The 22,127-nt window shown below is 41.5% G+C and overlaps 1 long non-coding RNA gene across 12 annotated transcripts; it reads left to right on the forward strand.

The window, feature by feature from the left end:
- Positions 1-2,540: 2,540 nt before the first annotated feature.
- On the forward strand, positions 2,541-21,191 carry LOC147026655 (uncharacterized). Of its 12 annotated transcripts, none has more exons than XR_015058441.1 (15): positions 2,541-2,638; positions 3,565-4,317; positions 5,097-5,208; positions 8,293-8,592; positions 8,861-8,889; positions 9,051-9,275; positions 12,121-12,157; positions 12,434-12,502; positions 13,844-13,937; positions 14,681-14,709; positions 14,885-14,922; positions 15,205-15,272; positions 17,479-17,516; positions 19,723-19,761; positions 19,938-21,191. It is a non-coding gene; the product is annotated as an uncharacterized LOC147026655 (long non-coding RNA). The 12 variants fall into 12 exon arrangements; XR_015058447.1 differs by having other exon boundaries at positions 3,565-3,679; XR_015058448.1 differs by having other exon boundaries at positions 2,556-2,709; positions 9,051-9,340.
- The last annotated feature ends 936 nt before the right edge of the window (positions 21,192-22,127 follow it).

Genomic DNA, 22,127 nt, shown 5'->3' on the forward strand with positions numbered 1-22,127 from the left:
TGGCCATAAAAAGCCTCCGTATTCTTGCCCTGGACGAGGAAACAAAGAAGAAGCGCCGTTTCCTCAGCGATGTTGTTTATGAAGAGGTGCTAACGAGATAAAGGTGTGTACAATGTACATGGAGACGATTTTATTATTATTTATTTATTGAAGAAAAATTGTTCCAAAAATAATTTATCAAAAAAAGTGCACAACTTCTTTTTGTTTCCAATTGTCAAAACGCTGTGGCATTTGGAAGTGTTAAGAAATTCAGCTCCACTCAACATGCTTGCCAACGAAATACATCTCAATTTGGTGGTAAAAACGATTCACAACGACGGGTTTCCTTACTCATTGCTCTGCAGTCTGCATTCAACTCCTTCATTTGTCATCTCATTGACCTCATTTCATCTATCTATAATTCCAGCAATGTGTGTGTGTGTGTGTGTGTGTGTGTGTTAGTGTGTGTGTGTGTGTGTGTGTGTGTGTGTGTGTGTGTGTGTGACCGCGTGACCGCTGTTTCCCGACAAAAAACTGGTCCGATCCAATTGAAACTTGCCAGCGAAATTGCTGGGGACCTGAGGATGTGCCTTTTCAAGTGATTCCCAAGTTATGGCCATTTATTTACCAACCAATGGCAGGACACGTGCTGCGTAGGCGTGGCCGATGCGCCATTTAGTTACCAATCACAGGACACGTGCTGCGTAGGCGTGGCCGATGCGCCATTTAGTTACCAATCACAGGACACGTTGCTGCATGGGCGTGGCTGCGTCGGCCGGTGCACGGCCGGCCAACGATGACGTCATGTGCCGTGCTGGTTACGATGGGGATCGATCGGTGCCTTAGTTACCGTGGGGTAGGAGTGCCAATGGTAAATGGCAGCGAATGTCATGGCAAGCAAAGACAGGGAGGGAAACTTGATTTGAATTAACTCTGTGTGTAAGTATCACAGCAGTTGTTACTTCAATGCAAGTGATAATTCGTGGAATGATGTGAACATTCCGTACGGGCACGCATTACTTTTGGATAGTGATGACTTACTGTATTCTAATAATTTCTCGATTTCTTATTCGCATTTATAGATAAACACAATGCCCCAATCCAGTCGTCATTTATGAGATCGAAGGAATGGCCTGTGTGGTTGTTTGAAAGTATTTTTTTTGCATGTACAGCCACGCACGTATGGGCATGCGAGTGCGAAGGAACGGCCTTTGTGGTTGTTGTTTCTGGCACGCGGTTTGAAAGTTATTTTTTTTTTGTATGGCCACGCACATACGGGCACGCACGTACGGCCACGCACGTACGGGCACGCACGTACGGGCACGCGAGAGCGAAGGAACGGCCTGTGTGGTTGTTTCTGGCAAGCGGTTTTAAAGTATATATATATATATATATATATATATATATATATATATATATATATATATATATATATATATATATATATATATATATATATATATATATATATATTGCACATACAGCCACGCACGTACGGGCACGTGAAAGCGAAGGAACGGCTTTTGTGGTTGTTGTTTCTGGCACTCGGTTTGAGTTTTTTTGCGGGGGGGAGGGTTTGCACGTACGGCCAGGCATCTATGGGCATGCACTAGTCCATCTATAATTCCAGCAATCTCTGTGTGTCTGTTTGTCTGCAACCGCCGTTTCTCGACAACCGCCGGTCCGATCTCATTGAAACTTGCTGGGGACCCCGCCCCCCCCCCCGGATGTGCCTTTTCGAGGTTTGATATCGATCGGACGAGCGGTTCCCAAGTTACGGCCATTTTACTGCTTTTTCAGTGTTGAAAAGGTGTATATATGGCAGCTGAAGGTGTCGTTCCACCTTCTCACAGAGGAGGGGGACAGAGGAGGGGGAGGGGAGACAGAGGGGGGAGAGGAGGGGGTGAAAGAAGGGTGAGAGGGGGTGGCAAGAAAGGGGAGGGAGAGAGGAGGGGGGAGAGAGAAGGGCGAGAGGAGGGGGAGAGAGAAGGGAGAGAGGAGGGGGAGAGAGGGGGTGAAAGGGGGGCAAGAAAGGGGAGAGAGAATGGCGAGAGAGGGGGGTGAGAGGAGGGCAAGAGAGGGGAGGGAGAGAGGAGGGGGGAAAGAGAGGGGAGGGAGAGAGGGGGCGAGAGAGGTGGGGAGAGAGAGGGCGTCAATTTTTCTTCTTCGTTTGATATGACGTCACGATTGATGCTGGGGACCTGATACTGCAGGCACGAAGCTGCACATACTGGCACGCACCTACGGGCCCGCACTAGTACCCTTTAAAAAACATTTGTTACTCACGAAAATATAATTTATCACGTCATCAAGCGTACTTTAATAATGTTTTAATAATGCGCAGATTGTGCGTCATGGCGATGTAATGAGCGACAGCGTGTGGCAGTTTGTGCACATCGAAAGTTAAAGCGTTTCTCATCTACTCTTCTAATGTACCCGTGGTACGTGTTTAATAATATTACATCACGGATGTTTACGATGAAAAACAAAAAAGAACCACATTTACATCGTGACGGGAAGATGAAAATCGACCTTCCGCTTGCTGACGTCACGCCATGTATAAAAGATCTCCGCGGCGCCATTTTGTTCTCTTTCTCCGGTTCCACTTGACATTGATGTTACCGTTAAGCTGTGACGGGTTCACACAGCATCCTGCGCGGCAAGTCCAGTTGCATCGTTACCTCGTCGCATGCGAAGCAATCGGTTCATCTTGTCCGTCAGTCTGCAAACGTTAGTTCATCATCGAGGAACACCATTCGTTTCGATTAAATGTATTTTGAACGTTGATCGGAAAAACGAACCTCGAGTTTAAGTAGAAGTTGAACAAAATGTTACGGTAGATTTACGTCATCACGACTAATGAAATTTCTCGCTCGGAGATCCTTGTTGAGGTAGTTTTAGTGTTCCGATACATTCACAAAGTACGTACTAAGTTGTGCACATGATGTTTGAATCGTGGATCATTCACATACATTTTTTTTTTTTGTCATCGGATCGTGGCCGAATAGACTTTTTTTTTGATCATAACTTGGAATAATTTTCATGATGTTGTTTTGTGGATAGTTAAAAGGTTGAGGGTTTTCACCATGTATGAGGTCTTAAATGAGCTATTTACTTTATACTTTAAAGAGAAAATGACTCTAAAGCTAAAGGAAAGTAGGTTTCAAAGTAGGCCTTTATAGATAGGGATACGTTTTCTTTCTTTACATTCTGTTCCTAAATGTTGAAGGTCAGTCATATGAAAAAAATAAAAATAAAAAGATAACCATCATTGGATTGTGAGCCCTTGCCCTTGCCGATGGCATACATTTATTTAATTCGATCCCGTGGATGGAGCTGCCTGTTGCCCAACCATAATTACCTTGTACGTAATTGATAGAGGCCAAGCCTCGTTTTTCCACTGATTTAAAGTAGCTAAATGAAGCTGTGGTGAAAATTTCTCTAATTAATGATTATAATAATAAAATGTGTGTGTGTTCCAAAAAGACCTCGACAACTTTGGTTCATCCATTTATGTTCCACAAATGATATGCTATACTTTGTTTTATATAATACATAAACTCATAAAGTTTTATATATTTTCAGGTCTGGTGATTTAAATGTAAAAGAAAATGGAGACTCCGCAGGAGAAAGCTCAGTGCATTGAATGGTTCATCGAGACGAGATCCGACGCGCAAGTTCAGCGTAATTTCCGTACAAGGTATGGAAGGAATCCACCGTCGCAGACTAGTATCAGAGAGTGGTACAAGAGGTTTAAGGAGACTGGAAGTTGCTAGAAACAGAAAAGTACCGGCCGACCAAGAACAAGTGCAATAGACGTTGAACGAGAGCGTGAATCGTTTCAGCAAATTCCTTGAAAGTCAATTTGATGTGTGTCCAAAGAACTGGGACTTCCCAACCACCACTGAACACAGGATTTTGGAGGATGCAGTCGCCAACAATTTACATGAACATGTTGGAAGGATTCGCCTTCCCACATATTTAAGACTTGCAACCCGATATTTTTTTCAACAGGGTGGTGTGCCCCCTCATTGGTTGTTCGCCATTCGAGCTGTCCTGAATGAAAAATTTCCATGTTTCTGGATTGGCGGAGACTGACCAACTGCCTGGCCCCCACAATTGAGACATAACCCCCCTCCCCCCTTGATGCTTTTCTGAGGGGGTTTGTCAAATATGTTGTCTATAACACCAAGGTGGCAAACCTGCAGGATCTTTGTTCTCGGATCGCAGCTGCATGCACACTGGTGGACGCAAACATGCTGAGCTGAACGTGGCAACAACTTGTGTACTGCCTTGATGTTCTATGCTTGACAAACTGAGCTCACAAGTGTATTGATGGTATGCACAAAACTTTGAGTTTCTGTATTGTATAGACCAAACGGTATATTTTTAGTTAATTTGTTTCTATGACTCTATTGAAAGTTAATTTTGTGAGCAAAGCTGCCGTGATGACCATGTGTTTGCTACTCTTGACTCTGTGGATGATGAAAAATACACCCACCAAGAACGTTTGTCTGAGCTCCTTTGCTCTACATACCTCGTACCACCACTTGTAAAGTTTTAACCACCACTTGTAAAGAAGCTTCGATGACGTACAATTTATTGAGATGTATAGGCAGGAGGGGAGGGGAGGAGAGGAGAGGTCAGGAAGGGTGCTCGTATTGAAGTGGAATAATGACAATGGGGGGGGGGGACATAAACTTTTTTGAGATTCTCTTCAATTTAGAAAGCCCCATGAAAAAAAAGTTTTCATTCAGTATACATTCAAAGTTGGGAAGGTTTTTATTTTTATTTTTTGTAATCATTCAGACCAAATTGCAGCTCTCAGGAAATGTAGATTTGTACTTGGAAACACAAAGCAAGAGTTGAAAAATATACCTGTCCCATGTCCTTTTTCTGAAGACTGTGTGGGGTGAGGTGGGTAATAGTTGAAGATTGGCTGATTTTTCTTTGCTGCCTGGTAAAGACGCATTTGGAATTGTGTTTGTCACGTTGAAGTTGGTCCAATATCACTCACCCAACAGAGTCTGTGTTGTCGTTTACACATGTTTTAACTGAGTCCATTGCTTCCAGGATGCAGATTTTCTTTTCTGAAAAGCACTTTTGTACTGTTGCAGGTTTGCAGGTGACCTCTGACATACTAATTTGGGCCTCATTTGGTGATCTTTGGTTGGACCTCCTTGGCAAGAGAAGCATTTATTGCCTCGTCTGACAGCTGAGACTGGCAAGGTGTGTGTGTGTGTGTGTGTTTGTGTGTGCATGCATTTTTTTTTCTTTTGGTGGAAAATCCACATTATTGTTTGATATTTATGTTTCTTTTGTGTCTATTTGTGAAAACTATGGGTTGACTGCCTGGATGCAACTGAGGTTGGTGAACTACTTAGGATGTAGGTCATCTACTGATGTGGATCCGTTTTGGAGAGGTTCTGGGCTGAAAGGATCAAAACCTCGACGAAGAATGGTGCCCAGCTGTTTGTGTCTGTCGGGTGTTTCAAAACGAAATTAAAGTTTATGCTAGTTTACTTGCACACATTGACTCGCTTAACTTAAACGCCCCACCAGCTATGAGACTCGAGTGAACCCACCACACAAAAGCAGGTGAACGTATGGCAATGGCTCCAAAATTTCAGTGGCAAAAAGGGATCATGCTTTGGACTGCATCCTTCTTATGGATGAGACACTGACATGGATAGCCAGAACACTACAATTTGGGCCACAGAGAATCCCCTGCATTCTTCAAAACTATTGCATAATCAAAATTGGTGTGTGATGTGTCTATCCCCAGGACATTGTCTTTTGTTATTGGACCAATATTTTTTTTGAAGATGCCGAATGCTGATCAGCAGTTTTTCGACGAACTAACTGGAGGAGAAACAGATGGATGGTTCCAGCAATACGGTGTAAGGGCACATGCGAGCATGTGTGCAGTTAGTGCAGTTTTTGAAGATCACATCATTTCTCGTGGCTTATAGCCACCTCATTTTCCTGACTTTAACCCCTCCAGCCTTTTATCTGTTAGGAAAGCTTAAGAAAAAAGGTATATGTAAAAACAATCCCCATACGATTGAAGAGCTGAAGGCTAACATTTCAAATGGCAGTCAGGCTGAAGAACTGCAGCAAGTTTTTTTTTTTTCAAAACTTGTAGATATGTCCAACTTTGCAAAGAAATGAATGGGTCTCACTTTCTGGAACTGTTCAAGAATTGGGGATGGGTGGAGTTTAATGGAGAGGGGTACAATGACTTATTTTCATTATGTATATGGGTGTGTGGTAGGGGTGAGGTATATTCCATTGTATGTGTGTATAAGCCTGGTGTTGGCTCAGTGGTGAGGGTGGCGGCTTGGGATCCAAGGTTCCTGAGTTCAAGCCTCGTTGCCCACTGAATTACTTCACCAGGGGGCTGACTCAGCCTGCCATCCTTCCGAGGTCGGCAAAATGAGTACCAGCTTGCTGGGGATGATCGAGTCATTCGAGTATCCTGCGTCAGAGTGGCAACCCGTCCAGGATTGTGCCCAATCGCCAAGGAAATTGCTTTGGCTCTCTGTGTGTGTGTGTGTGTGTGTGTGTGTGTGTGTGTGTGTGTGTGTGTGTGTGTGTGTGTGTGTGTGTGTGTGTGTGTGTGTGTGTGTGTGTGTGTGTGTGTGTGTGTGTGTGTGTGTGTGTGTGTGTGTGTGTGTGTGTGTGTGTGTGTGTCATAAGACTGATCCATTATGTTGGGAGTAGGTGATGCATAACAGCTGGTTTCTGTTCTGTCGGAAAGAGGTAAGGTGATGTGCAATGGCGGATCTTGATTATTTGCAGGGAGGGGTGATGGTTGGCATTTTAATGGTTTCACATTCCATATGCCTTAACCTCAATCCCCCACCAGCATGTCGCTCTGCGTTGTGTTCCAGGTAGGCAACCATGACGGACACGAGCGAATACACTGTGGAACAGCGTGTGGTCGTGAGCACGTGGGCTCACGAGAGGCCACACACGAACGAAACGATGACAGCTGTCCGTCAACGTTTTGTGGACAGATTTGGAATACCTGCACCACCTAAAATAACCATATTGCGTTGGGAAAAGAAACTCTTCACCTTGGGTAGTGTGACGGACAAACCGCGGAGTGGTCGAAAGGTGACAAGGCAGGACACGTGCGCCAGTGTTGCCGATTCGATCCTGCAATCACCGATGAAGTCCATCAGAAAACGGTCGTTGGAGTTGGGAGTTCCTCGGTCCACGATGATGCGACACATGAAAAAGGACCTTGGATTGCATACATTCCAAGCCCAATTGGTGAATGAACTCTGTGACCAAGATAAGGTTGACCCAAAGGACACCGATTACCCGTGTGATGTTGAAGGATTTTGAATTTGATGTCTGGATTTGATAAACCTCCTGAGTGAGAATCACCTGTTTCATGCAGACCCCAGGTGGACATTTGGATCCAATGACATTTGTCTTGTCATTTGTTTGGAGGTTTTAGTTTGGTTTATATACGAAACTACTCACAAGTGGAGTAAATTTTAGGATACAATAGATGGGGAGTCGAGACGAGACGAGACGAGACGTCGACCACCCAATGTATGAGATACAAAGTTATCCTCAATCACCTTTGTTTAAAAAGTGCCCTGTAATGGTTTGTGGTTCATGTATTAAACAATTTAACTGGAGGGAGAGACTGACTGTTTGAAGACAAACATACAAGATCGCTTGCCTGTTTTGAGGTACGAGCCAAACTATTGTTCTGCATGGTCCATAATCGTAACTTGACGATGCTGCTGGTGATTTAAAAATGGATTGCATGTGTATAATGATATGGGTGCAGTTGATGTTGTGCATCAAAATACCCAAAGCGTTTTTATTTTTTCTTTAATAAAAGCATGAAACTGCAAAAGTTAGGCCATATTGTGGTTTGCAGGTTTTTTAATTTTTTTTTGTGTGAGCACAAACCTCTGTGGGGCGTTGTCATTGTTCAGAATGGGAATGGCCTCAGCAAAATACGTTTGTTTGACTTTTTTTCCAACAATTATACACTGTATACAATCTTAATAAACGTGTTAACATGACTAAGCTTTGTGACATTGTTGCTTGAAGTTTGTGATGCTATAAAGTATGTATCACCATTGGATCTCCACCTCGTATCACAAGTATCTCACAACATTGACCATACCATCATTACAAGACTGTTTTAATGACACTGAAGCAAAAGTCATGAAACGGTTGTATGTATGTAGGATTATGACAACACTTGAGTGAATGGAACTAACATTGCTGCAGTTACAATCACTACACAGTTGTGCACGTTAATTTTTTTTTCTTTTGTTCCAGGAGTGAAAAGGAGAATCATGCTCTGGAAGATTTTTTTTTTTCTGATGAAGTGGGGGGTGGTGGAAACAAACAAAAACGCATCAAAATGAGGAAGCAACTCATTGAGCATGGTGGCAACATGAACGTACATTGTGTGCATTTCGACTCATTCATTTCCATCATCTTGGTACATCCCAAGAAGCACCCCCAACCAATACCCCCTGAAAATGAGGCAATGTTGGAATAATTGTACGAGGTATCACCATTTCACCTTTATGGTCATGGAACCGCAAGACAACTGATTTACAAAGTTTAACTCAGGTGATTATTGTGCAGGAGCTGTTATGATTGCCCCCTTGTGTTCACTTTCACATAATTGATATCTGAATTTAATTGGCCTTTCAGAAGTGGGTTGGGGGCTAAAGGTGTTTGTTTTGTGCCTTGTGTGAGCCTGTTCGTGATGACAAAATGGGAATCTCATTGAGTGCCTCAATGATAGCAGCTATTTCTGAAACGGCTTGGTGTTTAATATCCAACATTGTTTTATTCTGAGCCCACACTGATGTCTTTTGCTTTTATTCTTTTGCAGAACTGGCCTTTGTTGCTGCAAAATCTTTGGTAAGTCTGGATAGCTTTGGCATGATGTAACATTTTGAACCCATGACTGTTTGGATTTTTGGGGATAACTGAATATTTTCCAGGGTGTTGATCCCTCTTTACTTGATGGTAGTAGTTTATTGGCAAGCATTGTACTCGTTGGTTTGTCATTGCCTTCCCAGGAAGATTTATGGCTGGAATTTGGCCACGGTGCTGGCGATAGCTTGCCTACTCTTTGTGAAGTAAACCATGGGATATTTGATGTCCACAAACGAATGCTGGCAGACTGGGTGCCCAGTTTAACATCCATCCGAGGGAAGGTGTGCGCATTGTGATGCCTTGCCTGTGAAACACCAGTGACAATTATAGCTGGGCCAAGATTCAAGCCCAGGCTCACCAGCTTTGAGGCGAGTGTACGTTCCTCGGCCATCCTGCCAGCACCAGTTCTGTCACGGAATACAATTGTTTTGAGGTGTATATAGCAGTGCTTGACACTTAACACTAACAGCCAGATACTTTTGCATCCATACGTCTTTTCGTGAAAATTTCACTGTTGGATTGTGAAATGCAACTTCGGGATATACACATTTTTCTGCACTTGCACAACTTTCAGATTACTTTTGGGCCAGATATTATAACTAGGTCTGATTGGTGATGTCACTGGACTCTGATGGCAGAATAGCTGGTTTGATTAATCTTTTTTGCTGCATTAAGTCAAGCTGACCTTGTGATGTGCCTTGGTAGGTTGTTGTCGTCATGCTTCTTGTTAGCTTATCAGGAATTTACATTCCAGATTAGGTATTGTCATCGCGTGCCATCCGTCCGTCTCCTTTTTCGACTTCTCCGGCCAAATGGCTGGGCCGATCCAGATGAAATTTTGCAGCAACGTTCCTCTCCTGACTGGTAACAGGAATTGCAAAGCTTTCTGGTCACATGACATGTGTCAAAATGGTTGACTTGGTAAATTTCTTTAAAAAAAATCTTTTATCCAGACCCACCAGTCAGAATGCTACCAAATTTGGGTTGCAACATTAGGACATGGCTTGGGCTACAGGTCCTGTGTGTCCTATTTTTAGGGTACAGAGCCTACTAAGGCTGGGTCACATTTTTCTTCTGCTTATTATTATTTTGATTCCACCGGTGATTTTTTATTTTTATTTTTTATTTTTTTAATCCCTCCCCCCCCCATGGTTTTTGCTTTAAAAATAATTTTCTCAGTAACGTTAAGTCTGATCAACGTGAAATTTTCACCATAGTATATTTTTTTTGATAGCCTATAGTTGATAATTATGACGTCATCGGTCACGTGGTAGGGGTGCCATCTTTGAAAAACTTTGGACCTCTGTATCTCAAACTGTGCAATGAAAAAAAATTGAACCTTTGCACATGTTAAGAATTCCCCATGGGGAACACGCGTGATTTTTTGTGACGTCATTGGTGAAAATTCGATGGAGAATGCTGCATCGGAAAAATTTGAAATTTCTTGAGCATCATCTATGCAACAATTCACTGGAGAAAAAAAGAAAGATATGACGTCAAAGGTGGCTTTGTTCGGTAGCCATATTGTTATGGAAAAAAAACCAAAAAAATCTCCAGAACGGCTGTGGACAGATTGAGGCAACTTTACACACACATGCCCCATGTATGTCATCCTTTCACAAGTTTAATTTCTCATTGATGGGTCACATGGTTTGGCAGCCATATTTAATTTACCCTCAAACCTTCAAACATCTTCTCCAGAACGACTGGTCAGATCAAGGGGAAACTTCGCATTCGTATTCTCCAAGGGTAGGGATACGAGTTTGTTCATGAATAATTGATGGGTCATGTGGTTTGGCAGCCATATTGGATTGAAGAAAAAAATTAAATGTTTTCTCTTGAGCCACTTATGTTTTTGAAGCAAAACTTTGCAACTATCATCAAACCTAACCTAACACCATGTCTGCATATATGATAAAAATTGTCAGAAGTCACATGGTTTGGTGGCCATCTTGGATAGAAAAATTTACCTTACCCGATTAATATGAAATGTCAGACTTGATCCCCTTCCCCATTGGAGGCAGAATGTAAAGTTATGATGTCGTACGTCACGTGGTTCGTCAGTCATATTGGATTGCAAATTAAAAAATTAAAAAGTCTTTTTCTCTGAAACTGTTCAACATATGGAGGCAAAACTTTCCAGGTATGACCACCCATCTATGATGAACAAAAATCTCCCACCTCCTTTTGATGTCGGTCACATGGTTTGGAAGCTATATTCGATTGAAGTGAAATATTAAATGTTTTCTCTGGAACCACTGCATCAATTGATGTGAAACTTCACATTTATGATCTGGTGGAGATGTGGAATATCCTTTTTAAATTTCAACCTGATCGGCCACAAGGTCTGGCAGCCAGAAATGTTTAATTATTTTAATCTGAACTTTTACATGTTTTTTTTTTTTTTTTTTTTTGCATAAGGCACACTTGGCTGTGCTTGCATGCATTTGAGGGTACAGGAGTAACAATTCACTTGACACTGATGATTGCCTCAGGAAAAATGGTCAACTGTGTACATGATAAATGACTAACGTGGCTTGTTTCTCGGTCAATAACTTGTGAATTCCACGTCTTACAGAAATGTGTGGGCCCTTATAAGACTAAGGGGAATCCCGTTGTACTCTCTGCACCCATGGTGTTCACATTTACTACTTTGTGCTCAGGTTATTTGAACAAAAATCCAATTTATACTGACTGTTCAGAATAAAGGGATAACTGCTTACATAATAAATTGATTGAATGCAGTGTGTTACTTGGTTCATAACTTGCCAATCGTGTATCGCAGAGACTTATTGGGGGTGGGGGGGGGAGGGCTCTGTTTTACTCGGTGGAGTTCCGGTTTACCCTGTGGGACCCATGGAGGCATTTCCCACACATTTTTTGCTTCGTGTTGAACATTGTGTTACTCTGTCGGTAACTTGTCAGTCCCGTGTTCTATCAAAGCTGGACGTCTTGGGATCTGGTAATCACTGGCAGCAGTTAAAAAGTGGTGGTTGTTAAAAAAAAAAAGTTTATTTATTTTTTTTTTTTTTTTTTTTTAGTGTGTTGAACTTTGTTCAGAAATGAATTTTGGCTTCCTGCATGATGTTTTTAAGTGTCTGATCCAAATTTTTTTTGTGGATATATAACCATGCTGACAGGAGCTGTTTGTGAGTGTGTGATTCCTGCCATTTCCACAAATTGTATGTTGATGAAGTGTATGCATGTGTTCAGGTTGACCAATGGTTGATCAAAGTGCAGAAGATGACAGGTGAGTTGGGGTTTTATATTTGAACTTTTCCTCAATCCTTTTGATGAACATGTGACTGACACATTGAGATCTCTTGATGTGCAATTTGCTGGTTGATGCAGAAATGATGATTTTTCTTGTCAGAATATTGTCTCTGAAAATCGGTTTTGTCTTTCGCCCCTATCTGATCTGTCTGACCGCTTGCGTTTTTATTTTTTTGGTTTGGATAAATTTGCAGGATCATAGTTTTTCTTTTTCAAAATAACACCACACCGCATGTGGTCTGCTTTGTTCTAGGCAGGTTTCCTTGGCTGCATAACGGGTCTATAAATGGTCGATTCCATTCGGAACAAAGGTTCTGCTGAAGTAAGTAATCTTTTTGGTCGGTGAAGAGTTTTATCATTGATGCGTTGAGGGGGAGGAGAGTGATGGTGTGAAGCTTTAAAAAAAAACATTTTTAGGTCATCTCTTCGAGCATGACCTTATAATATGGGTGTCGATGTCCTTCGATCCGTCCGTCCGTTCACAATGAAGTTGAAGCGGGAGATCTGGTCATTAGTGATCCTGATAGAGGTCGATGAGACGTACACGATGGTATGACTTTCAAGGTCACCGAAGGTAAAGGTTAAGGTCACGATGCCTTTGAAGGTGCAAAAATGACGATTTTCAAATTCTATCTCCTCTGCCATTTCTCAAGCGATCTTGAATTTGATTGTTGCACTAGCATAACCTGCACTCTGTGTGACATGTTGGGGTGGGTGTGTTTGAGAAAGGAACTGATGCAGAGTATCAGTAGTAATTTTACTTTAATGCAGTCAGTGGAATACGATTTCACGGTTTCAGAACCATTTTATTTACTTATTTTGTACCATGCACCTCATATGGTCTTTGAGATAATGTAAGCCGAATATAACGTTACTCGAGCGCAGAACAGAGTTGAAGGTAGCGCGACACGAAACCACAAACTCGGAAATAATATACAAGATATGAATCTATGGGACGATATCTAAATTTGGTCGGGCCGGATTTTCGATTTTCGTGTCATGTGACTTCATAGTTGCCAAAAAATGCGAAAATGACGATTTTTCAAATTCTATCTCCTCCTACATTTCTCAAGCGGTCTTGAATTTGATTGTGGCATATGAATGTATGGGACAATATCTAAATTTGGTCGGGACGGATTTTTGAATTTCGCTTTCGTTTTCGCGTCACGTGACTTCAAAGTTTGCAAAAACTGCCCTACCTTCAGGAGGCTATATATTCTCTACTGGGCATGGTAAAAGTTAGTGAATGGTGTCACTGCATTGCAGCTGACCTTGTCTTTGATGTCCATTCGAATACGGACACGTCACGTGACTGAATTTTGCGAAAACTGCTTCATGTAGTTGCAAAATGACGATTTTCAAAATCTATCTCCTACATTTCTTAAGTTATCTTGAATTTGATTGTGGCATATGAATCTATGGGACAATATCTAGATTTGGTCAGGCCAGATTTTTTTTCTCGCAGAGATGACCCTCACTCCTGCACGGGTGTATTTATTTTTTCTTCTTTTTCACCCACCAACATTGTACTTGTCACTTTCATTTATTTTTTGGATTGGGATCGGAAAAGCCAACTGCATTGTGTTGTGGTAGTTCCATATCGATCCCCGACCTGGGATGCCGGATGAGGCAAAAATTGATCTCTCCCCTTGCGTTTTGCCAGGAGTGGTGGGGGTGCTTGGAGGGAGGAAGTGGCGGGGCAAGAAAGTGCCTTATCGAGCTGGTGCCTGGAAGTCTGACATTGCTGAACTAACAGTGTAAGAGGGTTCTAAATTTGCATCATATCCTTTGACTGCAAATAATTCACTTGTATTGATTGCGCATGGTTTATTGTTTAACTTTTGGCTCTGAGGCACCAATTGGGTGTTTTTATTTCCCCCCCCCCCAAACGTGACCATCAGCCCCCTTTCTCTCTGGAAAGCTGTTCATTATTTACATGAGAAGATGAGATGGCTCATCTTCACTCTTTCATTCCTCTTTTTTTCCCGCCTTTGGAATAAACTTCCTCACTCTTTCTTTCCCATTCTTCCCTCCAGGCTTTCAAAACAGCTGTTCACCACCACCTCTATCTTCCCCCATCCAAATCCTCGATCTTTTCTATCCCCGAAAATCCACCCAAGCCCACTTCCTTCAATTCCCCTGCTTTCCTTCCTGAAAGTCCCTGTAATGTCCATCTTCTCTTCGCCATGTTCCCCGTCCCTCCCCCATCCCTCTCCCTTCCACAGTTCACCTAATGTGTCTGTTCCCCACTGTTTTCTCCCTTCCACTCCCGCCCCTCTTGTCTCATGCCCCCTTGCTGTGAGTTGTTTTAGCTCTCATACGAGCTTCGACAAGGTATACAAAAAAAAAAAAAATCAGCCACCTTTGTTTTTGCCTGTGATGATTTTATAACCAGGTCTCTGATTGATGATGTCAATATACGCACTGATGGCAGAACTGTAGTTTGATGAGTATTTTTTGCTGCTATTAGTAAAGATAACTTTGTGTTGTGCCTTGGCAGGTTGTTTTCATCAAACTTCTTGTTTTTTGGTGAGTTTATTCAACTTTGTTCAGAAATGAGAATTTCTGCTTCCTGCATGATGTTTTCAAGTGTCTGACCAAAATTTATTTGTGGATATATAACCATGCGGAGAAGGAACTGTTTGTGAGTGATCTCTGCCATTTCCACAATGTACATGTTGCTGAGGTGTATGCATGTGTTCAGGTTGACCAATGGTGGATCTGAAAGTGCAGGGATGACCGGTGAGTTTGGGTTTTATATTTTCTCACTACTTTTGATGAACATACGACTGACTTTACTTGGACATTCAGACCTCCTGATGTGCAATTTGCTGGTTGATGCAGAAATGATGATTTTTCTTGTCAGAGTATTGTCTCTGAAAATCGGTTTTGTCTTTCGCCCCTATCTGATCTGTCTGACCTCTTGCATTTTTATTTTTGGGGGTTTTAATAAATTTTCAGGACCATATGTGGTTTTTCTTTTTCAAAATAACACCACACCGCACGTGGTCGGCTCTGTTCCAGGCAGGTTTCCTTGACTTGTGTCAGGCCTATAAATGGTTGATTCCTTGAACAAACGTCTGGTGGCTGAAGTAAGTAATCTTCATGGATCAGGAAGATTGAGTTTATTATAATTGGGGATGGGGGGGGGAAAGAGGGGAGTGATGTTGCAAAGGTTTTTTTGCCCACTAACATTGTGCTTATTACTGTTTTGTTGTCGGCTTGGTGGGGGTAAGGGGGAGTGGAGTAAGAAAAGCCAACTACCTTGTCAAGGCAGTCCTGTATTGATCCCCACCTGGGATGTTGTGGCTACTCAATGTAGAAAGAGCTGGCATAGCAGTATTTCTGTGCAGTGCAAGAACTAATTTTTATGATTCATAATTCTTGGTATTGCAATTTATTTAATCGACTTACTGCATGTGGATGTCATCATTTTGGGGTCCACTTTGTGTGCACCAGCTGGCTTGTGTAGTTCCGTTTTGATTGCTTGCATCATGATCTGTTTTTTTTTTTTTTTTTTTTTTTTGTTCAGTTCAATTTGAGGCCTCAGTTTCTTCTACAATTTGTAACTGGCTCTTTATCTGAATTTCTTTTTCCATAACTTAAATTTATAAAGGAAAGGATATATCGTTTATTTACTCGCCAATGCCACCTGGTGGGAAGGAGGGGTGTAGATGGGGGAGAAACACCTTGCCAACCATTGCTATACCCTGTGGGAGGGAGAGGGGTGCAGTGAGAGATTGAGACACGGGTGGAGGTGGCGATGGCAAAGAGAGTGCTATGTTGTACAAAGAGCGAAAATGCACACAAAAAAAATCTCGTCAGAACAGCTGTACACACAATGATGCAACAATGTTTTTATAAAGTAATCTGCAAAAACTGATATCCCTGTTCCAGAAAATCTGTAGGAACATGGACATCGAAAGCAAACACTGAAAATATGGAAATTCAACTCACGCATGAACATCGAAAACTAAGCATTGCATCCGGATGTTATACTTGTGTTCAAAAAAAAGAGAAGGCATTTCTCATTGAATTGTTGATACGAGTGATTCTGGAAGCTGAAGAATGCCAGTGTGTACCAGTGAAAGTTGTAGCTTCAGGAATGATGAAGAACCTCAGATATTAAAAACCATCCCTGGGAATATGATGACAAAGTACAGTTGGAAGCTGGCTGTGGCTCAGCAACAATCCTGAAGAGATCCCTCAGCACAAAACTTTGAGAACAGAAAACTTCACAGCTTGGTCCATGAATTGTGACCCCTTATTGAAATGAAGGTGGATACTTTTGAGCCTGCCCTGGGAGGACTCCATTCCACACTGAAACTTGCATATGTAGATACCAATCAACACACACATTGATGTGGGAGACCTCATTGGTCTCTGCTTGTTTCACCTCCTGAAACCCACCCACCACGTGTGGAAATAGTAGGCAACGACAGCAACTTGCACACGTGCACTTTGAGACCTGGGGGTGGTAGCATTTAAAACCCATGCTATCTTCCTGGCAAAGGTCTGCATGCATGTGTGTACATGCAGTGACCTTTGCAACCCAACTGGTCAGCTCACTCTGAATCTGATTCAATGGTGGATCCAGGGGGGTTCACTGGGTGCATGTGAACCCACCCCCCCTTCCACCCTTACAATTCAAATGATTGTCGTGCGAGCGCTGGGCAATCGGCAATCGCACGTCATTTGCTTTCACTCGGCAATTAATCCTAGCAGCGATACTTTTTGCTGCTGGTTCTGTATTAATCTCTGCGCCTCAGTTTCGTTATAGCTCCGAAGAGAAAGGCAAATTTTTCGGGATTGTGTTCTTCAGCAAAAGCAAAGCGCATTACAATCTTGAACTATTTCACCAGGTCATTCAGTTTCAGTGGCTACATCGTTCATTATTATATTTTATGATCTGATTATCCGCAATGGTGAGTTTGTTTTGTGCTTGGTCATTTTGCCACATTTTGTGCTTGTCCCTTCGATATTTTCATTGATTTGTACTGTATACATTTTGTGTATTTATATTGTTGTAAAGATCGTCACAAAGATTCCAAAATCTTCAGCCTTTCTTTAGAATCTGTTTGTGACAGGCCTGAGGCCTTTTTTGTCAAGTCGCTTGGTATTCCCAAATTTTATTTGATGGTTTGAGCAGCTGTGATGAATAGTACTTGAACTCTCTCACCGATTCTGATGAGGATGAACTCTTCTGATGCTGCATGATGCTTCTGATGCTTTATTGTTTAGTCAAGTTTCTGATGTGTGCTTATATTTTATTAATTATTTTTTCCCCCTTCCTTAAAGGTTCACCTCAACAAACTTGGTGAAGGGAACCCAAGAAGGTAAGAGCTGTTTGATTGTTCTCAAATGCTACTTTAGACCTCTCCATTTGCCTGTGATTTATGAAACTTTTTTGTTGTATTAGTGTATTTAATTAAAACTAACCTGAACCCACTTTTGACCCCTTGATAGACCCAGGCCTGTTTGAATTTTTCATTCAAAAATCTTCTCGGAAACTGACAACTGGACCCAGACCATTGGACCTCAATTTTTATTATTATTATTTATTAAATGCTATTAACAAACTTGAGTTACAACATACCAAATATCATTTTAGCCAAGTTTGGTCACAAATCCTGTCAGCAGTTTTGGAGAAGTTGCAAGTGTTGATGGATGGACGACACACACTGCATTTCTCACTGGTCGTATGCCTGTTGCTCAGCAGCTCAAGGTGTCTGCCTCGTTTGCCAGGGATTGGGTTTTCACCCACCCTGGACAAACTTGCAGGAGGGTGCCACTTGGCTTGTTTTGTTGAGACCTTGATTACCTAGCAGGTCGCCAGATGCATTAGTGGCATTTTCCGACTTGGGTAGGTCCTTACCAAAAGGGCAACCGTTGGAGAATGAGGCACTCAAAGACAAAGTGGCTCTTGTTGAGGATCGTGCTTCCACCCCCAGCCTGTTGTCGGATGCACAGAACCCTAACCCTAACAGCTTTGGCCTTGGGCCAAAGATGGTAAAGTGGCCTGATGAGGAAAAGCCCTTTAAGTTGGGGGTCCCAATGGGCCAACTGCTCTCTTGGCCTATCCTCATCATACACCTTTGGTGGGAATGAAAAAATGTGAAAAAAACCCTCAAATGCACAACCTGTTGGGGTTATCTGCTGGTTATTTATGATAACCTAAATTTCCATTGTCTTGAGATCCTGCATGTATCTTGGCAGTGATTGATGCCACCTGACAAACCTACAGTGACCACAGTGATTGTGCTCTGCACTGCACTACCACTAATGGTTGATTACCTAACAGGTAATCTTGGTATCGTGATTAATTTAAATAATCTGACCATGTGGGTGCTTTCACCTTTTTGGATTTCTTGGGGTACATCTGACTCATGTCCTTCCATTTTTAGAGAGCTCAGTGTTGTTCTTCTTGTGAAGACAAAACCTTTACGACTCTGCTTTTTCTCCTTAAATCTGGATCTCCTTTAATACTAAACACCTGTACACATCCTCGCATTGAGGGTGCCTTTTGAGAGTGTCCATCATGAACTTTTAAATATATTCGGACATTTGTTTTAAAGTTTCGAAAGGTTCACGTTGCTATTTAAAGATTATTCCATTTCATGTGTTATTTCGCAAATACACGATTTTCTCGATTTTTCTCGTCATGAACGATGATCGTCCATGACGGGTCTCGCTATTGGCTCAATCAAGGCACGTGACGAAATATCGGAAGTTGTTTTTTTTGTTTGTTTGTTTTTCCTCTTCCTCTTATTGTTCTTCTGGTGAAGACAAAACCTCTTGGACACATTTGTCCTTGTTATTGAAAGCATCATGATCTGTGTGCAATTTTGTAGCTTTTTTGGTTTGATTTGAGGCCTGTTTCTTCAATTTGTTACTGGATATGTATCGTTTTTTTTTTATTTTATTTTATTTTATTTTTTTTTTTAAACCCTGAACCTAAATCAACAAAGTAAAGGATATGGTGTATTTTTTTTAATTTTATTTTTGCCCTCAATTTCCACTGTGTTGCTCTTCTTTCATGCCGGCGTCCATCTTACCCACCCGTACTATCACTTTGGAAGGCCTGCAAAACACTCTGAAGATGCTATGGGCTCGGGCTCTCACTCCCCACCCCCTCTTTAAAAATGCTTGGTATTGTGCTTCCTTCACTGAAGTGGCAGTTGAACATTGTCTCGTGGAGTTTATTTGTTTTGAGGTGTCCAGGTATATGTTTATTTTTGCTAGATTATTGCATCTTTGTCCGGTGAGGTTGAATGTCCCATATTTTGCCATCTCTTGCAAATTAATGTATTCTGCTGGAAAAGTAATTTGAGTTTTCTACTTTGCCACCAAGTGCAACCTCGTCGTTGATGCTCTTTTGTTGGTTGGTTACTTCTGCGTTCTTCCTTTTTACAAGAATTTGGATTTCTGCATGGTTTCCAAGTGTCTCACCCAAATTGCTTTGTGGACGTAACCACGCTGACAGGATGTGTACATTTGTGAGTGCATCTCTCGAATTTACACGAGTTGCATGTGCGTGCGCAGATGGATAATTGGTGGATCTGAAGTGCAAGTGAATTACCAGTGAGTTTGAGCTGCTTTTTGTTCCTTGCTTATTTTCATGCCAGTGATGAACACTTGATTCCGCCAAATGAAGTAAAATGATATTAAAGTATCTTCTCAAGCTGAGGCATGATTGATCGGTGCACCAAGTGGTGTATTTGGACTACAAATGTTAATTCTTTGTGTCTGCTGTCCAGGTTGAACATTGGAAATGAAACCACTTTGGTTTTGACTTTCTCGCCATCGTTCTGAATATATATATATATATATATATATATATATATATATATATATATATATATATATATATATAATTTTTTCCAGCTGTTGCAGATCATCTCCAGAATGGTATTAAATGCTCAGTTTCTTATCTTCATGTTTTTGGATTTGCAGAGCAAATGATTAACGTATGATTCACTGTTTGTGCAATTCTTTGTTTTTATAATTTAATAAGTGCATGTGGATCTTGTTTGTGATAGTTCTTCGAGAAACGTATTTATTGAAATAAACATTTGATCCCAGTGTTTCGTTGTATTGCATTTGGTGAAAGTGGTGTCAGTGATGCCCCATTCAAGCTTGATGTTTATTGTTTTGGTTTTTTTTTTTTCCTGGTCTGGTGACTTTTACTCTAATTTTATTTTTTGAATATCAGGTAGAGCTGTTAAACAATGTATTGACCTGTTGCAGCAATGTATTGAACAATGTAGCTGTTAAACAATGTATTGACCACGACTAAAGACAAGATTGTTATTTGTAGACAAAATTTGTTTTGTAATGAACTGACTGTTGAATGAGGGTAAACATGATTATGATTGGAGGGTTTGGGTTGTTTGTTGTTGGAAACTTGAGGATACCTTGTTTGGTTGAGGAGAATTGGCTGTCGGACCTCCTTTTTGGAAATCTTTCTTTTTGCTCTCAGCCTTGAGTACTTTTCATTCCAGTTTTTCTTTCATTGCCCATATTGCCTCTGAAGGCTGTTGTCCCATTTCGTTTTTTAGTTGAATCTACTGTCCAAACAAGTTACCTTTCCCAGAGGTTTCCAAATATAATCTTTTAAGTGCCATACATTCCGAGCCCTCAGGTTACCTAGCCTTTAAACATTTGTTTTTTTGATGAAGTATGAGAACACTAACTGATGGCCAAAGTCATTGGTTAGTTTGTACAAAATGGATTGACAAGATGTTATCACCCCATCAAGAGTCCGGTTGATGCTGCACTCTTTGCAGCAGCCACTTCCTTCCCCAGATGACCAAAACTACACAATAATCCAGATGAGGTCTCACTAAAATATCGTGCAGTTAACAATGTCATATTTTATCTTTTGTTTCAACTTGTCAAAATGAATAACAGCACACAAAAGTTAAGGTAACAGGTGTTGGTAGAAAATATATGTTGGATCGAGAGAACTCGTTGCTTGAAGGGAAGTACATTATTAAAGTTTTGAAATATGAGCATTGTGTTCGTTTGGATGACGTGAGGAATCGTCGCTGTTGTTGGTGTCTTTTTTTATTTTTTTTTAAATTTTTTTTTTTTTCTTCCACTCGCCGCAAGTTTTCTTGCATGAGGGCACTGTGCCGGTGTCAGGATGCAGGTTGCTTCTCTCTATTGGCTTTTCTAAAGTTTGAGAATCTGATGAAGCATCTGCGTGTGACAGCAGAGGCTGGGAAGCTTGATGTATGTATATACACATACGCCACGGTTAACTCTGCGGCCCAACGGGTTGTTAAGCGACTGCGGACACGACTTGGGATAACCAGTCTAACGGTCCTCTCATCTATTATGTTCTGTTACCTGTTGGTTGACCGAATTACCTCAAGTGAGGTCCACACCTTTGGCACGCAAGTGAGTACTTATTACTGCCCTCGTGGGACACCGGGTGCAGTGTTGGCTGTCCCAAGGAGCCAATCAGTGGGGAAAAACTTCCCATCTAACGATTATGAACACGCCATGTTGGATCAATGAAAGCAAGAACAGCCAAGCAGATTGGAAAGATAACTTATTTATTTACACACACACAACCATTAAATTGAGTATTTAAAAGCAAGGAAAGCCATCACAAAGGCAGGCAATTAATCAAGCAGGAAATGACAGAACAGCAGACTTCCCCCCCTAATACAGACTTGATTAAACAAAAGACATGGCCATTATTCAATCTGGGTTGAAAGAAATCAAAAGAATTAAGAACAAGAAGCGAATATTTCGATATCACGTGGCTGGGGGCAGTAAAAGTCCAGGTTAAGAATGATGAAAAACTTTTGCAGTTATAAAATTTAAATGTCGACATGATGAAGAGTTGACATTGGACAAATTTCTATTTATAGCCCTCATCAAAGGGATGTATAAGAATAGCCAATTATATAACAGGGTGATGTCTCTGAGCTGTAATT

Source organism: Eptatretus burgeri, chromosome 5 (assembly GCF_056783735.1).
Source record: "Eptatretus burgeri isolate ZD-2024b chromosome 5, Ebu_testis_v1, whole genome shotgun sequence".
NCBI lineage: Eukaryota > Metazoa > Chordata > Myxini > Myxiniformes > Myxinidae > Eptatretus > Eptatretus burgeri.